Source organism: Dendronephthya gigantea, unplaced genomic scaffold (genome assembly GCF_004324835.1).
Source record: "Dendronephthya gigantea isolate DGI-Jeju-01 unplaced genomic scaffold, DenGig_1.0 000369F, whole genome shotgun sequence".
NCBI classification, from domain to species: domain Eukaryota; kingdom Metazoa; phylum Cnidaria; class Anthozoa; order Malacalcyonacea; family Nephtheidae; genus Dendronephthya; species Dendronephthya gigantea.
The window spans coordinates 47,130-56,841 of NW_021163379.1; the positions used below are offsets into that span (position 1 = coordinate 47,130).

General features: G+C 35.8%; 2 long non-coding RNA genes across 3 annotated transcripts; both read left to right on the forward strand.

The window, feature by feature from the left end:
- Positions 1 to 274: 274 nt before the first annotated feature.
- Positions 275 to 3,597, forward strand: LOC114542594. Its single transcript, XR_003689702.1, has 3 exons — positions 275 to 568; positions 1,860 to 1,952; positions 2,450 to 3,597. It is a non-coding gene; the product is annotated as an uncharacterized LOC114542594 (long non-coding RNA).
- Positions 3,598 to 5,130: 1,533 nt separating this feature from the next.
- Positions 5,131 to 8,783, forward strand: LOC114542593. Of its 2 annotated transcripts, XR_003689701.1 has the most exons (6): positions 5,131 to 5,261; positions 6,190 to 6,499; positions 6,759 to 6,960; positions 7,194 to 7,323; positions 7,699 to 7,919; positions 8,674 to 8,783. It is a non-coding gene; the product is annotated as an uncharacterized LOC114542593 (long non-coding RNA). The 2 variants fall into 2 exon arrangements; XR_003689700.1 differs by lacking the exon at positions 5,131 to 5,261 and having other exon boundaries at positions 5,776 to 6,499.
- Positions 8,784 to 9,712: the final 929 nt, after the last annotated feature.

A 9,712-nucleotide genomic window follows, 5' to 3' on the forward strand; every position in this document is an offset into this window, starting at 1 on the left:
TGGCCTTGCACTGCGTCGGTCTTTTTTGCTGCATGAAAAAGGATACAACGGCTGGCCTTGGGTCATATAAAGCAGTAGGGACACCGTTCCAGGCTATAATCATTGTATCATTTAATGTTTTCTTTGTGACGAGGTTTAGAAAGCTAGCATTCTATTCAATTAATTCTATGAAATCTATCGCTACTGTGAAATATTTGTCGAAGAACATATTATGCATTACATGCAAAATGGCTGTGGAGAAAGCCGTATGGAAGGCCATAATCTCTTTATCATGCAAGTAAATCAACAGCAATTCTCAGAGCAATCATGAGCAATACGGTGTCGTAAACGGGGGCAGAAATGTAGTTACTGGGGGGGCAAATGCATTCTCTGGGGGGGCAATTGCCCCCCAGATATATAGTTACGTAAAAAAGGCACTGTAACATGTCAAACATTTGTCAAACATGGACGATAGTGGAAGGAGATCGAGAGATGATCCAACTTTTAAAGCTGGGCAAAAACACTATTGCTCAAAGATTCACATGAGAAAGCTGTTCGGAGATGATTCGAAACGTTTTGACAAATTTAGGTTTGTATGAACGAAACAGACTGGGGCCGGTTGTATGAAAGCCGGATAGCGCAATGGATAGCTCTATCTACCGGATAGTGTTTTTTTCAATCGCTTTAAAATCGCCCGTTTTTTGGCATAACTTTGATTAAATCTTAGTATTCCTAAATCGAGGACCTCTTTAATAATTGTTGGGTCCAGTATCATCAGGGCAATACACAGAGAATGGAGTCAGACAGTCAGTGCATGGACAACAATTAAGTAACCATTTGAAAATTATCACAATATGGCAGAACAAACCAAATAAATTAATTGTGGACGTCCATCTTTATAAACTGTGCCATAAATTTGAAAATATATAGTGTGTTTGTCTTAATGATCCACATATACCCATAGATCTTTTATCTGACTATCAATAATATTCTGTAAACCTAATTAATCCATTAGCAAAATTCCTTATAGTTTTTTATGGTGTGTATATGCTATTTAATTACAATAGGTCTTACTCATAATGATGACAAACATATCACATGTTTGATTAGTTCCACAAAGCTAACAACCCAATCAAACGTTTGACTGTGACCCCCAAACCCATCTTGCCACCTGTGAGTTTTGCAAAATATCAAACTGGATTCATAATTGATTAAATGGGTTAATTGCAAAAATAGAATTGCAAAACATAGAATATGGTTATTCGGGTATAATGGTTATTCCAAAAGCTGTTTACTCATGTCTAATTATCATCCCAGTTCACATAGAGTTCACTGCAGACAAAACATTAGTCATGTGTCACCTGTAGTGAACTCTATGTGAACTGGGATGATAATTTGCCACCAGTTTGAAGCTGATTTGAATAACCAGTGCCCAGCCTAACTTGTTAACTCGATTCACAAACATGCCGAGAAACAAAAAAAGCAGTGGCAGATATAGGGTTGTGCAGAATAAATTACACAGCTCAATTTTAAATTCAAAACACCTTAATAACAACGCTATTGGTTGTAGGTTTGAAAAGAATATTTTTCCCAAATATTGTTAGCAGAGTGTAAAAACAATCAATTTCAAAAGAAATGAATATCCCCCCTCCCATGAAATGACTGCAGGCCGGCCCTGCTGATCACTCTGATGTATGTTACACCATAGGTTAGACATTTATATAGTTAAGAGCCTGCTTACATAATCCCTTAAATCAGTTTAGATTTTGTAGTAAACCCCTCTCAATATTCAAATTCAAGCTGAAAAGACATTTTTGGTTTCATTATATTGCATTTCATCACAAGATAATTTTGCAGTGTTTATAAAATTTCTTTTTTAGTTTGTCAGTGGCTATACCTCTGATGGGGAAATACTCTTGGATTACTCAAAAAATATAATTACAGAGGAAACAATGAAACTTTTGTTTGAGCTGGTAAGATTTTTGAATATTCATGTTAGGATTTGTTTAGTTATTGCCTGGTCTGTATATTCAAATTTCATATAAAAGTGAGTTCTTTATTAGTTTTGTGGGGCCAAAATCAAAATCAGCGTAACATCAGGCTTCTGCATCTGCATGACGTCATGAGGAAGGTCTATTAAGCCAATGCCAATTTATATACTCCGTAAACAATATTAGGAAGCAATTTTGTTCAAAGATTTGTGTTAGAGTATTCTTTGTAGGTATTTTTTGTGAGCAGGTGGTCAAAGCTATTTCAGATACTGCACCATGCAGTTGTCATCTTTTTAAAGCTAGTTTATTGCACCCATTACCATGTGTGCATAGAAACCTGTAAAACTCTAAACAAACAGGTTTATATGTCATCCTACGTTTTCAGCAGATTTTTTAAGAGGATATACCCCCCAGCTTTTCCTCACTCCATTTCCCTTTTTATATATTACTGTAATTTCACTATAAATTTGAAATTTCAGGCTGAAAGTAGAAATGTTCTGGCGGCTCGGGAAAGGTTATTTTCTTGTGAAAAGATAAATTTTACTGAGGTAACGATATATAACCATACCATATAGCTACATCGTGTTTCAAAAACGTAAACCCTTTATCATCCTGTATCAAGCCTCTTTATAAATACCTATAATTTTATGCACTATGACAGGTTGAAGATTATAATGTTACAAACATTATATAATCTTCAACGTGAGAAAACATCGCCTTTTTTAAATGGATCAAAACCTCTATAATGGCTAATTAATATCCCGTAACACAAAACACTTCAAAGTATTTTTTTGTATATCAATAGATTTAATCTATTTTCTATGTTCTAATGTGTAGAAAAGAGCAGTTCTTCAGGTTGCTCTTCGTAATCGTTCCAACACACCCATTTTTGTTGATAGTAAAAATGTATGTATAGAACTTTGAATATACATTCACCCATATCACCTCGAAACGAAATTTGAATATACGTACCGCTTTTATAGATTATCGGCGGGTGCCTTTAAGTATTAAATTAATATATAATCATAAATTAATATTGTGTTTCTGTGTTTTCTAGCCCGGTTTATATGTTATTTTTAGGAAAGGTGTGCAACTTTTTCCCTAAACGATTTGTGTGTTCTCCAGCACAGCTTTAGCTGTGTAATGAAACACACCATGGTGTGTACGAAAACACACCTTCTTTGAAAACACACCTTAGAATGTGTTAAAATTTGGACAAGCAGAAAACACATCTTTTGGTGTGTTTTTTTGACACACCTTGCTATGTGTTAACACACCTTTGGAGATGCTATTTGCACACATTATGATGTGTTAAACACACCTTTAGGTGTGTTTGAAAACCTATTTTTAGGTGTGTTAAAATTTGGACAAAAAAGGTGTGCAAATTTAACACACCTTTTTTAGTGTGCGCCAGAAAAGGCGTCTTTTATTAACGTTTTTAGATCATTTAACACGTCGATATTACTATCAGTATATGTTAAAAATAAAGCAGTCCACAATGTAGATTGTAGAGTAACATTGCCTAAAGAAAAATTTAAAAGTACGAAGTGCCTCTGCCAAAAAGTTTCGAATTTTAAAACAAAACATATTTTACGATCATTTATCTGCGCATTAGCCAAGCGCATTTGTCTTCACTGCATGTAGTCGCGATTTGCTATGAATACCGATTAAGAAGCCCTCTCTCAAAGTAAACAGAATCGGCAATTAAGAAGCTAACACACTCGAAAAGCAAATACCGTCGTTTTCATTTCACGTGTACACGTGCTCATAAAACATGTTTTAATTAGAGTCAAAGTTGTAACGTTTGGGTAAAGAAAACTTTTTTCCATTATCGCTAAAAACAGGCACAGGCAGCTAGGATACTTGTTCAGAAATAGGTTTTTACTGAAAAGGATTGCTTATAGCATTTAAGAAAGAAACTAAATAAACTCACCTTTCTTCTATTTTGCCAAGAACTGACGACGCACACGAACACACCCCAAACTCAACCCAATTCTTGCCATCGTACATATACGTCCGCCCTTCTCTTGTTTAGAAAACGTCTGGTTGCTACAAGGCATGATAAGGATTCGAAACATTTATCACCTAATTCACCTTACATCTCTCTGCTATAAACTTGTAAAGCAAACTGGGTTGAAAGTAAGCACGTACCATCTCAAGTTCCGTTTCCATTTTGTCTCTGTTTATTTTCGAGATTATAATCACCAAATACTTCCTTACCAACTACGTTCAGCCTTGGCCGATTAACAAATTTGCTAATGGAGCACTGCATGTAACCCCCCAAAAAAATGATTACGTGGGCATTTTTATTTTTGGATATTATCAGTTCAATAGAGTACTGTAGCCCAAAAAAGAAACATGAATACATAGGCATTCTTTTTTCGTTATTATCTGTTCAATGGAACATGTAACCCAAATAATTTTTGCAAATATTTGTCGGGCTTCTATAGAGCATTGAGCTCAACGTTAATTGAATTAACTATATAAAAATGAGTGGAAAACGTGGATGTGGTAGTTGTCCGAAGTGTAAAACTAACTATTTCAACCGTTATAAGCCGGCATTAGGCCCAAATTGCAATTATGCAGTAGAAGGTTCGTACGTGCCAAAGGAGAAAAAAGCAAAGTTAAATATTTTACCAGCTGCCTTTGTGTGTGAAAACGTAGCATCAATATCGACCACAAATTGCAACGATCGGTGTTTTGTTTCTCGTAGCAAAGAGGGATTATGGATATGCCTACAGGAGTCTTGCAAGCAGAGAAGGGCCGTTGTGTTAAATAGTGACTGTACTCAGTTTAGATGCGAGCACATAGACAAAGCTGTTTATCAGCTTTCTCAACCAAAAACGCAACACATGATAAGCGCTGAACAGCTAGTATCGTATCCATGTTCCAATGCTTTGCGGGACACAATTCGTGGAAACCTTGAGGATTTATCGCTTAGATATGATTGCACACCAGAAGTAGAACTAAGTGATACGGTATTTGCAGTATATGCAACAGCGGCGCGAGCAATCCGTTGGGATTCTGCCACGTCAAGCGAAATGCTGACCATCCCTCTATAACCTGTTGTGGTAAAAATTGCCGTAGAATAATGTCTGAGGCGAAGCAGGAATGAGTGCAAGCATTATGTATTCATATCCACAAATGCTGTGTGCTCTAGCTTTGACCTCACCTATATCGAAGGCGGTGACCAATGAACCAGCAGATATAACCTTAGAGGAAACGATCACGGAACTGCCGGAACGCGTCACGACGGAAGCTAGCAGTATTCAAAGGGAATCTACTTTGAAGGTATGATATTTCGTTTCCTACGGCAGCTAGTGTGAATAATGTGGATATTTTTGGGTGTTCTTCTAGCCTCAAATTATAACTTTTTTGTGAATGCTTCGTGCAGTTGAAAAATCATCAATAATTATTATATTAGTTGTTGTTCCAAAAAAGACTGCGACGTTTATTAAATTTTAGCACTTACGATGCGGCGATTATTGAAGAGCGGGGTTAATTAATAACATTCTTGATTATTTTACTTGATTTATTCGAGCTGGACTTTTAAATAGTCACGATAAACCTACATTTCCAGACTGAAGAAATAACTGAAAAGTTATGATTTCGGAGAGAGATTATGTTTAGATTACGCGCGAACCATGACCATTGCTCACGACAACCACGCCCATTTTCATAATTGTCCCATGTTAATTTCCCACAGTAAATTAATTAAAAGGCACCATTTTAGCTCCCAAGACCCCTTTTAAACGGGCTATATTGACATTATTAAATCAGGATCATTTTTGGCCCAATTCAAAGTTCTGTTTGGGCCCTATATTTTGGAGAGCTGATCAGGCCTTTCCCCTCTTTTTATAGAGCAATTATGACTATTGTACAACAGAGGAAAATAGCCATTTTAGGCCTATTAATAAATGAGAAGCATTATTGGCCCCAGTAACAGCCCCAGTTTTTAAAAGAGCCAAAAGAGCCCGTTGGAGCCATTTTGGCTTCTACGGTTCATTCACGTTCTGGTCATTCACGTTCTGGCATCAGGATAAATTAGCTCTTAGAAGCATTATTGGCACCACACTAGAGACATTTTAAAAGCCAAAACAGCTCTTGGAGCCTTTTTAGCCCCTCTCTGTTTTTACGAATATGACCATGAAGAGAGTTGTATAAAAAAATTGTAAATATGGATGTAAACATCGATATTTATAATCCTTGGCGTTTTTAGATGGCATTTACACGGTCACTTCCATATGGTACCGACATGAAGTCCAACATATTAATTTCCACCGAGAAGGATGCGGGTAGTGTTATGGGTCTGGATTGAGGATGGCCACATCAGTTTGTTCCAGTAGAAGAGATATGCAAACTCTGTTCGTCTTTTTTGTCCGAGCCAATGTTTCATCCAGGTCAAAGAGGAAAATCACACCTGCATGTTAACAGAAATGAATCCATTAAAAGAGATCGAAATTAAAGTGAAGTTTTGCAAAGAAATAACAAGTGCAGAGCCATGCATCAATCAATCCCCACAGAAATTGGTAAGCAGAAAAAGTTTAAGGTTTGACTCCCTATATAGTTTATGAACTGGTAATTTTATGAGTTTTAACTTCGGTTTGATTATGATTATAGAAAACACTGTAATGGTGTAACAATAACGTTACAATTGCAGTTATAGCGAATGTTTTGTCCGTATAACATTTTAAAAATTGCCATATTCCATAAAGATATTATATTCTATAAAACCGCATTCAAATTTAAGTGCATTCAAATAGACATATAAACTTCTCAAATTTATAGATAACATATACCAAAGAAAACGAGCAACATGGCAGCATGATTTCGTTAGAGGAAAAGGCGGTTTACACCAGAAATGGAAATGCATTCAAGATCAAGATTGAAGAATTGCCGCCAATAATGCCTGATGCCATGCGAAATGAGAGCGCTATGAACTCCGAACACGAGAAACAGAGTGCCATTTTAAAATCTTTGGAGTATGACGGTTCGTTTCATTATAATTATGTAATAATATTATATGTAGATCAGATTGACCAGTCCAACTCATGGTTCTGTAGGAAGGCGGGGTTTTAAGTATAGAGCCAGAGGTATATAAATTACCTTTTCTTCCGATGTGACAAGATGTATATTATCTTCGACTAGCTACTAGGATTAACTTGACATATTGTAATTGTGTTGTGGCGCATTTATAATTTTTTTACTAATAATTTTGTTAAGGTGATCCAGCAAATTACACCAACTCATAAAGGAAAAACAACTGGATATAGAGAATCTTAAAGAAATGTCTTTTGAAGCGATAAAAGATATATGCGAACAATGTTCCATTTCCACTCAGAGAAAATCAAAGGTAAATGCAACATTAATATCAATTTTATTAACATAAACGTATATATAAATTTAGTGTGGCGTATTTGCGAATACCGAGATTATACGTTTCGATATCTCCAAGCTATAGTGGAACACGAGATTACTGGCCACTGGCCAAAAATATTTTTGAAATTTAAAGGGAAATTTATCAGATTCTGTAGCTGTCCAGTGCAAAGTAGCCTTGCGTAAAAAAGTAAAAGCGTGAAATAGCGAAAAAACATTCACGTGTACTATACAAACGATGCATGCATGTGTGTACAAATAAAATAAATTTTTATCGTTTTATACAATATACTAAAATAAATTTTTATCGTTTTATACAATATACCAAAATAAATTTTATGCTCTGTTGCAGTGTACTGTCGCATCAATGTTTCTTTGCTTGACTGAGTCAGTACGAGATGCTGTAGACTTGTATTTGTCAATGAAATACCACCCGATACTCTTTATCAACGACACACCATGTGGGTTAGCACGCGGCATATAGAATGTAGATTTCCAGATATCTGCACAGACTTATGAGGAAACATAGGTGGTTGTTTTGAAACACCAACAACTGAAAGGGATCCGATTCAGGTATCTAGAAATAAGACAAACATCGTATAATTATCTCATGTACATTATGTATAGGTGGCATTTGCATTTGCAGGACCAAAAATGCTGTTTTGGAATATATGAGAATATAAAGGCATATATATAATTAAAATATTAACTTTTTACATGACTGGAAAATGAAATATCAACTTCGTCACATTTATTGTCCCCCTAAACAAGGGATTCGCTCGACTGTCAAACATGACTTTGGAAAACGGCTAAGTACATTTAGTTCTTTGAATGTTTGCTTGATGCAATCAATATTATATAACTTGTTTGTGCAAAAACCACGAAAATTTGGTATTGCGGAGCTTTCGTTCGTATGCCCGGAAATTATAGTCAGTGAAATTTCCACTAAATATAATTACCTTTAGGCCTCGGCTATAAAGAATTAAAAAGAAAATTCAAAATCTTACAGAAAATACCATCTAAAGAAAGCCATGAATGCATGCATGTTTATAAGCAACAACCTGGCAACATTATAGCTACATTTAGTAAAGATATAAGCGAGAATAGTCAAATATAAAATATGAACGCAAGAGCAAGATGATCTGATAATAGGAATAAATTTGATTCGATTTTTAACAATTCATTATGCAGATTATAAATATAATCCCGCCTCTTTAATTTTGGAGACGCACTTCACTACTGCTGGAGAGCAGTTCGCGATATATAGCCGGTTATTTTTCGAAATATATTAGGCCTAATAGTTACCTGGGCGTACTTTATGTTACAGAACCACAACATTCCAGCAATCGTGCCGCCTGAATACAAAATGGACGGTACTGTATACATCGAGGCCGAAGATAGTGCATATGTCGACCCTGCTACTGGTTCAACTGACCGCTATATCTTGGAGATAAATTCCATTCGACCACGAATCCTCACAAATCACCTTTATGCGCGTATCATGACATCAACCTTTGTGATCAGGCAAACTGCGTGGTAACCAGTACGCAAGAATCGCAAAACAACCGAAAGAACATCAGGCGGTTGCATAGTTCATGTCATCAAAATTTCGAAACACACATTTTATTTAATTACTTGCTGGATTTCTATCGAAATGAACAAGTCGTGAAAGATCAGGAGCGAAATCTCTCAAAACTGCTTAAGCGAAACCAGAAACTAGTGAGAGATAATTTGCTACGCTTCGTGGTGCGCTAGTTGCCTATTTGCAGTGACGTATATTCATGTTAACAGACTGTGAAGAGAGAGGTGTTGGGGGCTATTGGAATCCGAAAAACCGCACAAAAAAACAAAAACCAGAACCCCGTAGTAATTAAATTACGACCGAAGCCGAAAACCGCATATAGACCCGTATACTGCATAACCATCAAATAATTATAATCCTTAAAATCCTTAAACGTTTTATATCCCATTGTTTTACGTAACTAATTTTAGTTCTTTAAACAAAAAATCTTGCAAAACTCGCGAAAAGACTGGGAATGGAATGCGTAAATTACGTAACCTTTTGCCACCAATGAATCATGGGATATTGGCATATCGCGCCAAATAATTTTCTTTTATTGAAACACGCTTAGCTTGTGTACCTTTCTGCCTTTTTGTGCCTCAAAATGTCCTTTCTTCACTTAAACCAATGCTCAACTCCGGACTAAGTTATCGATTTTTCACCTGTTTTTTTTTGACTTTGTAAACGAAGGAATGTATATAAATACAAGCATTTCATATTCTGCTTCTTCAGTGATATTCCTTCATTATCATATTGAAGTAAAGGTACTTATCTCTACTATTTTTTACGTTTTTGAAAATCAGAT